General features: G+C 46.5%; 1 protein-coding gene and 1 pseudogene across 1 annotated transcript in view; both read right to left on the bottom strand.

Moving 5' to 3' along the window:
- TBC1D10A (TBC1 domain family member 10A) overlaps positions 1-15,885 on the bottom strand; it is a 167,570-nt gene that overhangs the window by 112,784 nt on the left and 38,901 nt on the right. The window lies entirely within an intron of this gene.
- Positions 9,080-9,198, bottom strand: LOC134948248 (5S ribosomal RNA; annotated as a pseudogene).

Consider the following 15,885-nt stretch of genomic DNA (forward strand, 5'->3'; position numbering starts at 1 on the left):
AATGGACGTTTCTGAGACCCTGAGGGGGCTTAAGACTGTGATAAAACATCACCCATGGATTGTCTCCATGCTTGGTTCTGAGACTCCGAATTGTCTAACCTCTTATGCAATAAAGCCACACTTGCATTTAAAACTTTCCACATATCTACCCAATCAGCAGTCGGCGGTGCCGACGGAGTCACTCCCACATTCTGTTCAGCTCCCTCACCAGTCTCCTCCTGGGAAAAGTATTAAATTTCAGACATGTCGACACACAAGTACTGACACCCCAAACACACTGGGCTATAGGGGACAGACCCACAGTAAGGTCCATCAGAGAGACAGAAATGGAGTTTGCCAGCTCACACTCAGCGCCCCACCGGTCTGAAGGAATTAACCAATGCCCCAGACCTGTAAGCGCTTTTTATATAATTGTAATCAACACCAAATTGCCGTGCCTTCCCCTCGTTTTGTGCACCGTTACTTGTGGTAGCAGTGAAGGGCCAGGAGCAGCGTCTCTGCAGCTGTGCTGCGGAGAAAATGGCGCTGGTTTGAGCTGAGGAAGCCCCACCCCCTATATGGCGTCCCGCGTTTTTTTATACTGGCGGGGGTCCCTATACATTGCCTAGGCAATGTATATACATATAGCCAGGTTAAATGTGAGGTTTTATTGCTGCCCAGGGCGCCCCCCCTGCGCCCTGCACCCATGTAGTGCCGCTCCGGGAATGAACAGCTAGGCTATACCAAGTGATCAGACCCTCTGGAGCTAATGGTGTCCAGTAGCCTAAGAAGCAGAGCCTTTGAACTCACAGAAGTAGGCCTGCTTCTCTCCCCTCAGTCCCACGAAGCTGGGAGCCTGTTGCCAGCAGTGCTCCCTGAAAATAATAAACCTAACAAAAGTATTTTCTAGAGAAACTCTGTAGAGCTTCCCTAGTGTGCAACCAGTCTCCTCTGGGCACAGAATCTAACTGAGATCTGGAGGAGGGGCATAGAGGGAGGAGCCAGTTCACGCCCATTTAAAGTCTTAAAGTGCCCATGTCTCCTGCGGATCCCGTCTATACCCCATGGTCCTTTTGGAGTCCCCAGCATCCTCTAGGACGTATGAGAAATTAACAATTCATACTAACAAGTAGAGAGAATTTTAGTACTGTATAACCCTTCCTCCATAGAGCGGGATACAGGGAGACTCACCACACTTCCATATCCATCAAATACGCTCGCAAGACGCTGAGTGTATTCAGACGCTACTGGTGTACACTGCCGTTCTGATAACTGATGAGAGACACGGACGCTCACTAACAGACACGGACGCTCAGTGAATGCCACGTGTATACAGACGCTAAGGCCTGCGACTCGGTCCGGCAATTTCTAGTGTACACAACCGCAGCGTCTAAGCTGCGACCGAGTACCCTCGTGGTAGCGTCTGAGACGGAAGTGAGGTTATTCAGTTCATGGACGGGAGACGAGCGGAAACTGGTCATGAACTTGGGGGAGGGGCGGCCAGGAGAGCGTCTAATTCCCCCTGTTGACTTAAACTCTAAGGATTGCGGCCTCAACCTAGTCCTGGCGCCTATGATCCCTAAAGCATAGCGCTGTCGCACCTAAGAGTGGTCGGGCATCAACACACTGTTTGTAGTCTCCACCAATACAGTGTAGCTGTGTCCGGAACCCCTAGTAAGAGGAAATCCATAGACCTACCTTCTCCCCATGCTCCAGTCACAGCCTGGTTACGTCTGCTGGACCTGCTAGAATCATCCGACACAGACACCCATCGAGACAGCACTATACCGCGAAGGTAAGCGTTGTTGCGACCCGGTGGGGAGTTGCTGGAGCGACTCTTTCTAATATGCGTTAAAGACGCTGTTAAGAAAAGTCACTCAAAAAAACACAGTAAGACTATAAAAATAAAGTAATAAAAGCTTCAGGCTGCTTTATTAACAGCAGCCCAGTGACCATGGTCCGGCTCCTGCCGCACCAAACAAAAAACTGATTTGACCGAGTCAGTGGGCGGGATTATATGGTGAAGCCCCAATGCATCCTGGGAGGCCAGAAAGCTCGTGACCGTTTGGTGCAATTTCCGCTGTCGCTCTGGCATATCCCAATGTTATCCTGTGGATAACCTGTGGACCCAGCCAGAGAAATTAATATATATTATATATATATATATATATATATATATATATATATATATATATATATATATATATATATATATATATATATATATATAAAAAGAGGATAAGGTGATTTTAAGCGACCAGTGGTGTCTTAAACTAGGAGGAGACTCAAATTAAAAGTAAAAAAATGTTTTAATAAAATGTAATTAGCACCAATACAAAAGTAAATAAAATAGTAGCCCTTTGCAAGGAGCCAAAAAATTAATAAGAAATCACTAGAACTGCATATAAAACATAAGTTAGTGTAAAATTGATAGTACAAACTTAGATAAGACAGGAGGAAAAAAATGTCCTAACAGTAAAAAAACAAGAATTTACTCACCGGTAATTCTATTTCTCGTAGTCCGTAGTGGATGCTGGGGACTCCGTCAGGACCATGGGGAATAGCGGCTCCGCAGGAGACAGGGCACAAAATTTAAAAGTTTGACCACTAGGTGGTGTGTACTGGCTCCTCCCCCTATGACCCTCCTCCAAGCCTCAGTTAGGATACTGTGCCCGGACGAGCGTACACAATAAGGAAGGATTTTGAATCCCGGGTAAGACTCATACCAGCCACACCAATCACACTGTACAACTTGTGATCTGAACCCAGTTAACAGTATGATAACTTAGGAGCCTCTGAAAAGATGGCTCACAACAATAAACAACCCGATTTTTTTTGTAACAATAACTATGTACAAGTATTGCAGACAATCCGCACTTGGGATGGGCGCCCAGCATCCACTACGGACTACGAGAAATAGAATTACCGGTGAGAGTAAATTCTTATTTTCTCTGACGTCCTAGTGGATGCTGGGGACTCCGTCAGGACCATGGGGATTATACCAAAGCTCCCAAACGGGCGGGAGAGTGCGGATGACTCTGCAGCACCGAATGAGAGAACTCCAGGTCCTCCTTAGCCAGGGTATCAAATTTGTAGAATTTTACAAACGTGTTCTCCCCTGACCACGTAGCTGCTCGGCAGAGTTGTAATGCCGAGACCCTTCGGGCAGCCGCCCAAGATGAGCCCACCTTCCTTGTGGAGTGGGCATTGACAGATTTAGGCTGTGGCAGGCCTGCCACAGAATGTGCCAGTTGAATTGTGCTACAAATCCAACGAGCAATCGTCTGCTTAGAAGCAGGAGCACCCAGCTTGTTGGGTGCATACAGTATAAACAGCGAGTCAGATTTTCTGACTCCAGCCGTCCTTGAAATATATATTTTCAATGCTCTGACAACGTCCAGCAACTTGGAATCCTCCAAATCGCTAGTAGCCGCAGGCACCACAATAGGCTGGTTCAGGTGAAACGCTGATACCACCTTAGGCAGAAAATGAGGACGCGTCCTCAATTCTGCCCTGTCCGAATGGAAAATCAGATATGGGCTTTTATACGATAAAGCCGCCAATTCCGACACTCTCCTGGCTGAAGCCAGGGCCAGTAGCATGGTTACTTTCCATGTAAGATATTTCAAATCTACCGATTTGAGTGGCTCAAACCAATGGGATTTGAGAAAATCCAAAACTACATTGAGATCCCACGGTGCCACTGGGGGCACAACCGGGGGCTGTATATGTAGTACTCCTTTTACAAAAGTCTGGACTTCAGGAACTGAAGCCAATTCTTTCTGGAAGAAAATCGACAGGGCCGAAATTTGAACCTTAATGGACCCTAATTTGAGGCCCATAGATAATCCTGTTTGCAGGAAATGTAGGAATCGACCCAGTTGAAATTCCTCTGTCGGGGCCTTCCTGGCCTCACACCATGCAACATATTTTCTCCAAATGCGGTGATAATGTTGTGCAGTCACCTCCTTCCTGGCTTTGACCAGGGTAGGGATGACCTCTTCCGGAATGCCTTTTTCCCTTAGGATCCGGCGTTCAACCGCCATGCCGTCAAACGCAGCCGCGGTAAGTCTTGGAATAGACACGGTCCCTGCTGAAGCAGATCCCTTCTTAGAGGTAGAGGCCACGGATCTTCCGTGAGCATCTCCTGAAGTTCCGGGTACCAAGTCCTTCTTGGCCAGTCCGGAGCCACTAGTATCGTTCTTACTCCCCTTTGCCGTATAATTCTCAGTACCTTGGGTATGAGAGGCAGAGGAGGAAACACATACACTGACTGGTACACCCATGGTGTTACCAGAGCGTCCACAGCTATTGCCTGAGGGTCTCTTGACCTGGCGCAATACCTGTCCAGTTTTTTGTTGAGGCGGGACGCCATCATGTCCACCATTGGTCTTTCCCAATGGACTACAATCATGTGGAAGACTTCTGGATGAAGTCCCCACTCTCCCGGGTGAAGATCGTGTCTGCTGAGGAAGTCTGCTTCCCAGTTGACCACTCCCGGGATGAACACTGCTGACAGTGCTATCACATGATTTTCCGCCCAGCGAAGAATCCTTGCAGCCTCTGCCATTGCCCTCCTGCTTCTTGTGCCGCCCTGTCTGTTTATGTGGGCGACTGCCGTGATGTTGTCCGACTGGATCAACACCGGCTGACCCTGAAGCAGAGGGTTTGCCAGGCTTAGAGCATTGTAGATTGCTCTTAGTTCCAGTATATTTATGTGAAGAGACGTTTCCAGGCTTGACCACACGCCCTGGAAGTTTCTTCCTTGTGTGACCGCTCCCCAGCCTCTCAGGCTGGCATCCGTGGTCACTAGGACCCAGTTCTGTATGCCGAATCTGCGGCCCTCTAACAGATGAGCACTCTGCAACCACCATAGCAGAGAGACCCTTTTTTTCAGGACTCTTGTGCATTGATGCACAGACACTGTCCCTGGTTTTAGGAGGTTCCTGACGAGTTCGGATAACTCCCTGGCTTTCTCCTCCGGAAGAAATACCTTTTTCTGAACAGTGTCCAGAATCATCCCTAGGAACAGCAGACGTGTCGTCGGGATCAGTTGGGATTTTGGAAAATTCAGAATCCACCCGTGCTGTTGGAGCACTACTTGAGTTAGTGCTACTCCGACCTCCAGCTGTTCTCTGGATCTTGCCCTTATCAGGAGATCGTCCAAGTAAGGGATAATTAATACGCCTTCTCTTCGAAGAAGGATCATCATTTCGGCCATTACCTTGGTAAAGACCCTGGGTGCCGTGGACAATCCAAACGGCAGCGTCTGAAACTGATAATGACAGTTTTGTACCACGAACCTGAGGTACCCTTGGTGTGAAGGGCAAATTGGGACATGAAGGTAAGCATCCTTGATGTCCAAGGACACCATAAAATCCCCTTCTTCCAGATTCGCTATCACTGCTCTGAGTGACTCCATCTTGAACTTGAATTTTTGTATGTACAGGTTCAGAGATTTCAGATTTAGAATAGGTCTTACCGAGCCGTCCGGCTTCGGTACCATAAATAGCGTGGAGTAATACCCCTTTCCCTGTTGTAGAAGGGGTACCTTGATTATCACCTGCTGAGAATACAGCTTGTGAATGGCTTCCAATACCGTCGCCCTGTCTGAGGGAGACGTTGGCAAAGCAGATTTTAGGAACCGGCGAGGGGGAGACTTCTCGAATTCCAACCTGTAACCCTGAGATACTACCTGCAGGATCCAGGGGTCCACCTGCGAGTGAGCCCACTGTGCGCTGAAATTCTTGAGGCGACCCCCCACCGCCCCTGAGTCCGCTTGCAAGGTCCCAGCGTCATGCTGAGGCCTTTGCAGAAGCCGGGGAGGACTTCTGCTCCTGGGAAGGGGCTGCTTGCTGCAGTCTCTTACCCTTTCCTTTGCCTCGGGGCAAATATGAATGTCCTTTTGCTCGCTTGTTCTTATAGGAACGAAAGGACTGCGGCTGAAAAGACTGCGTCTTTTTCTGCTGGGAGGGGACTTGAGATAAAAAGGTGGACTTCCCGGCTGTTGCCGTGGCTACCAAATTCGATAGACCGACCCCAAATAATTCCTCCCCTTTATACGGCAATACTTCCATATGCCGTTTGGAATCCGCATCGCCTGACCACTGTCGTGTCCATAGACTTCTTCTGGCAGATATGGACATCGCACTTACTCTTGATGCCAGAGTGCAGATATCCCTCTGTGCATCTCGCATATAAAAGGAATGCATCCTTTAATTGCTCTATAGTCAATAAAATACTGTCCCTATCCAGGGTATCAATATTTTTAGTCAGGGAATCCGACCAAGCCACCCCAGCACTGCACATCCAGGCTGAGGCGATTGCTGGTTGCAGTATAACACCAGTATGTGTGTATATACTTTTTAGAGTATTTTCCAGCCTCCTATCAGCTGGATCCTTGAGGGCGGCCGTATCAGGAGACGGTAACGCCACTTGTTTGGATAAACGTGTGAGCGCCTTGTCCACCCTAGGGGGTGTTTCCCAGCGCGCCCTAACCTCTGGCGGGAAAGGGTATAACGCCAATAACTTCTTTGAAATTAGCAGTTTTTTATCAGGGGTAACCCACGCTTCATCACACACGTCATTCAATTCCTCTGATTCAGGAAAAACTACAGGTAGTTTTTTCAGACCCCACATAATACTCCTTTTTGTGGTACTTGCAGTATCAGAGATATGCAAAGCCTCCTTCATTGCCGTGATCATATAACGTGTGGCCCTACTGGAAAATACGTTCGTTTCTTCACCGTCGACACTAGATTTGGTGTCCGTGTCTGGGTCTGTGTCGACCGACTGAGGCAAAGGGCGTTTTACAGCCCCTGACGGTGTTTGAGACGCCTGTACAGGTACTAACTGGTTTGCCGGTCGTCTCATGTCGTCAACCGACTTTTGCAGCGTGCTGACATTATCACGTAATTCCATAAACAAAGCCATCCATTCCGGTGTCGACTCCCTAGGGGGTGACATCACCATTACCGGCAATTGCTCCGCCTCCACACCAACATCGTCCTCATACATGTCGACACACACGTACCGACACACAGCAGACACACAGGGAATGCTCTGATAGAAGACAGGACCCCACTAGCCCTTTGGGGAGACAGAGGGAGAGTTTGCCAGCACACACCAAAGCGCTATAATTATATAGGAACAACCTTATATAAGTGTTGTTTCCTTATAGCTGCTTAAATATATATAATAATATCGCCAAAAAATGCCCCCCCTCTCTGTTTTTTACCCTGTTTCTGTAGTGCAGTGCAGGGGAGAGCCTGGGAGCCTTCCTAGCAGCGGAGCTGTGTAGGAAAATGGCGCTGTGTGCTGAGGAGATAGGCCCCGCCCCCTATTCCGGCGGGCTCTTCTCCCGGTTTTTCTGAAACCTGGCAGGGGTGAAATACATCCATATAGCCTCATGGACTATATGTGATGTATTCTTTTTAGCCAGAAAGGTATTAACATTGCTGCCCAGGGCGCCCCCCCCAGCGCCCTGCACCCTCAGTGACCGCCGGTGTGAAGTGTGCCTGAGCGCAATGGCGCACAGCTGCAGTGCTGTGCGCTACCTCATGAAGACTGAAAAGCCTTCAGCAGCCGGTTTCTGGACCTCTTCTTACTTCGGCATCTGCAAGGGGGTCGGCGGCGCGGCTCCGGTGACCCATCCAGGCTGTACCTGTGATCGTCCCTCTGGAGCTAGTGTCCAGTAGCCTAAGAAGCAAATCCATCCTGCACGCAGGTGAGTTCACTTCTTCTCCCCTAGGTCCCTCGTTGCAGTGAGCCTGTTGCCAGCAGGACTCACTGAAAATAATAAAACTATCAAAACTTTTACTCTAAGCAGCTCTTTATGAGAGCCACCTAGATTGCACCCTGCTCGGACGGGCACAAAAACCTAACTGAGGCTTGGAGGAGGGTCATAGGGGGAGGAGCCAGTACACACCACCAAGTGGTCAAACTTTTAAATTTTGTGCCCTGTCTCCTGCGGAGCCGCTATTCCCCATGGTCCTGACGGAGTCCCCAGCATCCACTAGGACGTCAGAGAAATTGGAAATAAGATCAGCATAAAAAGTGTATAAATAAGGTTCTTAGCTTTTTGAGAGGGTATGTATCATAACATCCAACGCGTTTCGTCCTATCTGGACTTCATCAAGGGGTGACAGGCAACTGGGACAGCTCATCTATATATACCTGTGTTAATGAGGAAGTGATAGCTACATCACTTCCTGCCAATTAACAGGCATCAAACTTCATATACTGTTTAAACATATCAAAACAAAGTGACACTACTCCTACAGCATAGTGTCATTATGCTGTGCAAAACCGCTTTGTAAACAACTGTTTATATGTGTTAAAGTTTGTAAAATACACTGTTGAAGTTCATAATCCCGGACTTCCTGTCCGGATCGTGGGTGACGTCACGTCCGCCCCACTTCCGGCGTCCGGCAGTCTCCATTGCGCATGCGCTGAGTGCGGGTTATGGAAAGTTCATGTCCGACGTCAAATGCGCGTGCGCCTGTTCTCCCATCCGATAACAGCGGTTGGAAACGTGCACATAGTAGCGGCGGCCATTTTCTTTGAGTATATTCCCCCAGGCATCTATTTGTTCAGTCATGTGGTCGCGGCGGCCATTTTGGATGTGACCGTTCATAATGGGAATATGCTCATAACCGAAAATGGAGAGAAACGTAAATTCAGAAATATTATTTATACGAATGTTTCATATTTCTATTCAGTTCTACTATTAACCCTTGTCCCAGGTATAGGAATATTTAAACAGCCCATGCAATTAGATGCCTAGCTAATAGTTAGAATTACAACGTTAGGGGGAAGAAGACATCAAATATTTCATAATGTAGAGGATAAGGCCTAATTGTGCTGATTGTTTACAGTCATACAACTTGTATGCATGCAGCTACGCAAGGAGATGAATGTGAATATAGTCATTCACACATGGAGCTGGTATAGCAGCAGACATACTAATTCGTGATGAGCAAAATTCAGGTATTAGCATAATTAGTGTGTATTAAAAGCATATTTGCACCGAAATTCCCATGGGAAGGTGAGAGAGGGTATATATTAATTAATACAATATCCTCCTATCCCTTGCTCAAGAGAATTACAGCACCCAGTCTTCCATGATGGTTCCCCATCTATGTACTAGTTGGGCCCAGCACTGCTTGGCTTCCAAGATCGAACGGAGTTGGGCATCTCCAGTGCGGTATGGCTGTAGTATTGGCGTGGTTTTTGGAGGTATAATATAACGACGTGGTAGGGGAAGTGACCGTAGTGGAAATTACAAAAAGGAAGAAGAGACAGGTTGCCCAAGTGGGAAGAACAGGTGTGGTCAGCTTACGTTACAAAAAGGGGGCTATTTCATAGCCCTCATTGAAGCCGTCAGGGTGCAAGGTGTTGAGTTCAAAGATCCAGAAAATTTCCCTTTTCGATAAAAGGTTAGAAAGATCACCACCTCTCTCGCCCAATGAGACTAGCTCAATGCCCTTGAAGGTTAATTCGTCAGGATCCGAGTTGTGGCAGGCATGGAAGTGTTTCGGTACTGCATGTGTTAGTACTTTGTTTTTAATGTTTCTTACATGTTCCTGAATACGGATTTTTAAAGGTCTTTTCGTTTTCCCTATATACTTCATCCCACACGAGCACTCCAGCATGTAAATCACTGACACCGTATTACAGTTGATGAACTGCTTGATCTTATACTCTTTGGATCCATTGGTATTCTTGAAGGTTTTCCTAATAGGGTGTACGTACCGGCATACATTGCAGCGGCCACATTTATAACATCCAACGCATTTAAAATAGGATCCATAAGGAGGATGTTCCAGTGTTTTCTTAATAATGTTCTCATGTCTGCTGTACGTGGTGACAAATCGCACTGTGTCATCTCCTTTTTCCTTGGATTTATATTTCAGAAGTTGTTTCCTCTTCAAATTCTTGGCCTTCAGATTTGCTTCTTCCAAGAGATGGTTCGGATAACCTTTTTCCCTGAATCTTTCAGTGTATACCTGTAGTTGCTGATCTCGGTCTTCAGTATCCTTACAGTTCCGAGCAATTCTGTTGAACTGTGAAAAGGGGATGCTATTCTTCCATTGTTGACTGTGATTGCTTCGATAATGTACATAACTGTTCATATCCACTTCCTTAATGTAGTTCTTCGTAATCACTTCATTGCCCGTATGTGTCAAAACCAAATCAAGGAATTCTATCTTCTCTGTGCTTTCCTTTGCAGTGAATTGAAGATTCATGGAATTATTGGATAAATACATAAAAAATTCCTTAAAACTTGCACAGTCAGCATCCCACACAAGTAAAATGTCATCTATATAGCGTTTATAGAATGCAATATTTTGTTGGAACGGGTGGTCCTTAAAAATGTACTCATTTTCCCAATTTCCCATAAAAAGATTAGCAAAACTGGGCGCGAAAATTGTACCCATGGCGGTTCCACAGATTTGTAAAAGGTAAGTGTCTAAAAATTTTAAATAATTCCGTTTCAAAATAAAATTCATCAATTCACATAAAAAAAATTCTGTGTTCCTCTGTAATCTCGGCATCTTTACATTCTATACATTCGTATAAATAATATTTCTGAATTTACGTTTCTCTCTTCATTTTCGGTTATGAGCATATTCCCATTATGAACTGTCACATCCAAAATGGCCGCCGCGACCACATGACTGAACAAATAGATGCCTGGGGGAATATACTCCAAGAAAATGGCCGCCGCTACTATGTGCACGTTTCCAACCGCTGTTATCGGATGGGAGAACAGGCGCATGCGCATTTGACGTCGGACATTAACTTTCCATAACCCGCACTCAGCGCATGCGCAATGGAGACTGCCGGACGCCGGAAATGGGGCGGACGTGACGTCACCCACGATCCGGACAGGAAGTCCGGGATTATGAACTTCAACAGTGTATTTTACAAACTTTAACACATATAAACAGTTGTTTACAAAGCGGTTTTGCACAGCATAATGACACTATGTTGTAGGAGTAGTGTCACTCTGTTTTGATATGTTTAAACAGTATATGAAGTTTGATACCGGTTAATTGGCAGGAAGTGATGTAGCTATCACTTCCTCACTAACACAGGTATATATAGATGAGCTGTCCCAGTTGCCTGTCACCCCTTGATGAAGTCCAGATAGGACGAAACGCGTTGGATGTTATGCTACATACTCTCTCAAAAAGCTAAGAACCTTATTTATACACTTTTTATGCTGATCTTATTTCCAATTTTTTACTGTTAGGACATTTTTTTCCTCCTGTCTTATCCAAGTTTGTACTATCAATTTTATACTAACTTATGTTTTATATGCAGTTCTAGTGATTTCTTATTAATTTTTTGGCTCCTTGCAAAGGGCTACTATTTTATTTACTTTTGTATTGGTGCTAATTACATTTTATTAAAAAAAAATTTTTACTTTTAATTTGAGTCTCCTCCTAGTTTAAGACACCACTGGTCGCTTAAAATCACCTTATCCTCTTTTTCTTTTACACTGTACATGAAGCACCTTACCAATGCTTCTTTCTTTAAGGTGTAGCTGACGCCCGAATATATTAAAGGGAGTGTCTAGAAAAAGGAGACCTTTTGATTGCTCATTCATAAACATCCTGGCCTGCACTCTAGTACAATTTGGGATCGCGGTTAAGCGCCGATAAGCTGTCCCCTAATATTATATATATATATATATATATATATATATATATATATATATATATATATATATATATATATATATATATATATATATATATATACACATATACACACACACACACACACACACGTGTGTGTGTATGTATATATATATATATATACACACATACTTATATATGTGTGTGTATGTATACACACATACATGTGTATGTATGTATGTATGTATGTATGTATGTATACGTACGTACACACACATATATATATATATATATATACACACACATACATACACACACACACACACACACACATATACACACACATATACAATACATGGAGCGGTCAGGCGATTTGTTTATTAGGAAACCTATACAAGAGGTCACGCGGACACTCTCTGGGGTTAAAAGACAAAAAAATAAGATTTTACTTACCGATAAATCTATTTCTCGTAGTCCGTAGTGGATGCTGGGACTCCGTAAGGACCATGGGGAATAGCGGCTCCGCAGGAGACAGGGCACAAAATAAAAGCTTAAGGATCAGGTGGTGTGCACTGGCTCCTCCCCCTATGACCCTCCTCCAAGCCTCAGTTAGGATACTGTGCCCGGACGAGCGTACATAATAAGGAAGGATATTGAATCCCGGGTAAGACTCATACCAGCCACACCAATCACACCGTACAACTTGTGATCTGAACCCAGTTAACAGTATGATAAACGCAAAGGAGCCTCTGAAAAGATGGCTCACAACAATAATAACCCGAATCTTTGTAACAATAACTATATACAAGTATTGCAGACAATCCGCACTAGGGATGGGCGCCCAGCATCCACTACGGACTACGAGAAATAGATTTATCGGTAAGTAAAATCTTATTTTCTCTGACGTCCTAGTGGATGCTGGGACTCCGTAAGGACCATGGGGATTATACCAAAGCTCCCAAACGGGCGGGAGAGTGCGGATGACTCTGCAGCACCGAATGAGAGAACTCCAGGTCCTCCTCAGCCAGGGTATCAAATTTGTAGAATTTAGCAAACGTGTTTGCCCCTGACCAAGTAGCTGCTCGGCAAAGTTGTAAAGCCGAGACCCCTCGGGCAGCAGCCCAAGATGAGCCCACTTTCCTTGTGGAATGGGCTTTTACTGATTTTGGCTGTGGCAATCCTGCCACAGAATGTGCAAGCTGAATTGTACTACAAATCCAACGAGCAATCGTCTGCTTAGAAGCAGGAGCACCCAGCTTGTTGGGTGCATACAGGATAAACAGCGAGTCAGATTTTCTGACTCCAGCCGTCCTGGAAACATATATTTTCAAGGCCCTGACAACGTCAAGCAACTTAGAGTCCTCTAAGTCCCTGGTAGCCGCAGGTACCACAATAGGTTGGTTCATGTGAAATGCAGAAACCACCCTAGGTAGAAATTGAGGACGAGTCCTCAATTCCGCCCTGTCAGAATGAAAAATTAAGTAAGGGCTTTTATATGATAAAGCCGCCAATTCTGACACATGCCTGGCTGAAGCCAAGGCTAACAGCATCGACACCTTCCATGTGAGATATTTTAAGTCCACAGTGGAAAGTGGTTCAAACCAATGTGACTTTAGAAAACTCAACACCACATTGAGATCCCAAGGTGCCACTGGAGGCACAAAAGGAGGCTGTATGTGCAGCACCCCTTTTACAAATGTCTGAACTTCAGGTACTGAAGCCAGTTCTTTCTGGAAGAAAATCGACAGGGCCGAAATTTGAACCTTAATGGACCCTAATTTTAGGCCCATAGACAGTCCTGTTTGCAGGAAATGAAGGAAACGACCCAGTTGAAATTCCTCTGTAGGGGCCTTCTTGGCCTCACACCACGCAACATATTTACGCCAAATGCGGTGATAATGTTTTGCGGTTACGTCCTTCCTGGCTTTGACCAGAGTAGGGATGACTTCTTCTGGAATGCCTTTTTCCCTCAGGATCCGGCGTTCAACCGCCATGCCGTCAAACGCAGCCGCGGTAAGTCCTGGAACAGACAAGGCCCCTGCAGTAGCAGGTCCTTTCTTAGAGGTAGAGGCCACGGTTCGTCCGTGAGCATCTCTTGAAGTTCCGGGTACCAAGTCCGTCTTGGCCAATCCGGAACCACGAGTATAGTTCTTACTCCTCTCCTTCTTATGATTCTCAGTACTTTTGGTATGAGAGGCAGAGGAGGGAACACATACACTGACTGGTACACCCACGGCGTTACCAGAGCGTCCACTGCTATTGCCCGAGGGTCCCTTGACCTGGCGCAATATCTGTCCAGTTTTTTGTTTAGACGTGACGCCATCATGTCCACCTTTGGTTTTTCCCAACGGTTTACAATCAGGTGGAAGACTTCTGGGTGAAGTCCCCACTCTCCCGGGTGAAGGTCGTGTCTGCTGAGGAAGTCTGCTTCCCAGTTGTCCACTCCCGGAATGAATACTGCTGACAGTGCTATCACATGATTTTCCGCCCAGCGAAGAATCCTTGCAGCTTCTGCCATTGCCCTCCTGCTTCTCGTGCCGCCCTGTCTGTTTACGTGGGCGACTGACGTGATGTTGTCCGATTGGATCAACACCGCCTGACCCTGAAGCAGAGGTTTTGCTTGACTTAGGGCATTGTAAATGGCCCTTAGTTCCAGAATGTTTATATGAAGAGACGTTTCCAAGCTTGACCACAGGCCCTGCCCAGCCTCTCAGGCTGGCATCCGTGGTTACCAGGATCCAATCCTGAATGCCAAATCTGCGGCCCTCTAGTAGATGAGCACTCTGCAGCCACCACAGGAGAGACACCCTTGTCCTTGGCGACAGGGTTATCCGCTGATGCATCAGCAGATGCGATCCGGACCATTTGTCCAGTAGATCCCACTGAAATGTTCTTGCATGGAATCTTCCGAATGGAATCGCTTCGTAAGAAGCCACCATTTTCCCCAGGACCCTTGTGCACTGATGCACTGAGACCTGTCCTGGTTTTAGGAGGTTCCTGACTAGCTCGGATAACTCCCTGGCCTTCTCCTCCGGGAGAAACACCTTCTTCTGGACTGTGTCCAGAATCATTCCTAGGAACAGTAGACGTGTCGTTGGAATCAGCTGCGATTTTGGAATATTTAGAATCCACCCGTGCTGACGTAACACTACCTGAGATAGTGCTACTCCGACTTCTAACTGTTCCCTGGATCTTGCCCTTATCAGGAGATCGTCCAAGTAAGGGATAATTAAAATGCCTTTTCTTCGTAGAAGAATCATCATTTCGGCCATTACCTTGGTAAAGACCCGAGGTGCCGTGGACAATCCAAACGGCAGCGTCTGAAACTGATAATGACAGTTTTGTACTACAAACCTGAGGTACCCTTGGTGAGAAGGGTATATCGGGACGTGGAGATAAGCATCTTTGATGTCCAGAGACACCATATAGTCCCCTTCTTCCAGGTTTGCTATCACTGCTCTGAGTGACTCCATCTTGAATTTGAACCTTTTTATGTAAGTGTTCAAGGATTTCAGATTTAAAATTGGTCTCACCGAGCCGTCCGGCTTCGGTACCACAAACAGCGTGGAATAATACCCCTTTCCTTGTTGCAGGAGGGGTACCTTGATTATCACCTGCTGGGAATACAGCTTGTGAATGGCTTCCAAAACTGCCTCCCTGTCGGAGGGAGACTTTGGTAAAGCAGACTTCAGGAAACGACGAGGGGGAAACGCCTCGAATTCCAGTTTGTACCCCTGCGATACTACCTGTAGAATCCAGGGATCCACTTGCGAGTGAGCCCACTGCGCGTTGAAATTCTTGAGACGGGCCCCCACCATATCGGAGTCTGCTTGTAAAGCCCCAGCGTCATGCTGAAGACTTGGCAGAAGCAGGGGAGGGCTTCTGCTCCTGTGAAGCGGCTGCATGGTGCAGTCTTTTTCCTCTTCCTCTGCCCCGGGGCAGAAAAGAGTGGCCTTTTGCTCGCTTGTACTTATGGGAACGAAAGGACTGAGTTTGAAAAGACGGTGTCTTTTTCTGCTGATGTGGAGTGACCTGGGGTAAAAAGGTGGATTTTCCAGCCGTTGCCGTGGCCACCAGGTCCGATAGACCAGCCCCAAATAACTCCTCCCCTTTATACGGCAATACTTCCATGTGCCGTTTGGAATCCGCATCCCCTGACCACTGTCGCGTCCATAACGCTCTTCTGGCAGAGATGGACATAGCACTTACTCTTGATGCCAGGGTGCAAATATCCCTCTGTGCATCACGCATATATAGTAAT

The sequence above is a fragment of the Pseudophryne corroboree genome, chromosome 1, assembly GCF_028390025.1.
Source record: "Pseudophryne corroboree isolate aPseCor3 chromosome 1, aPseCor3.hap2, whole genome shotgun sequence".
Classification (NCBI taxonomy): domain Eukaryota; kingdom Metazoa; phylum Chordata; class Amphibia; order Anura; family Myobatrachidae; genus Pseudophryne; species Pseudophryne corroboree.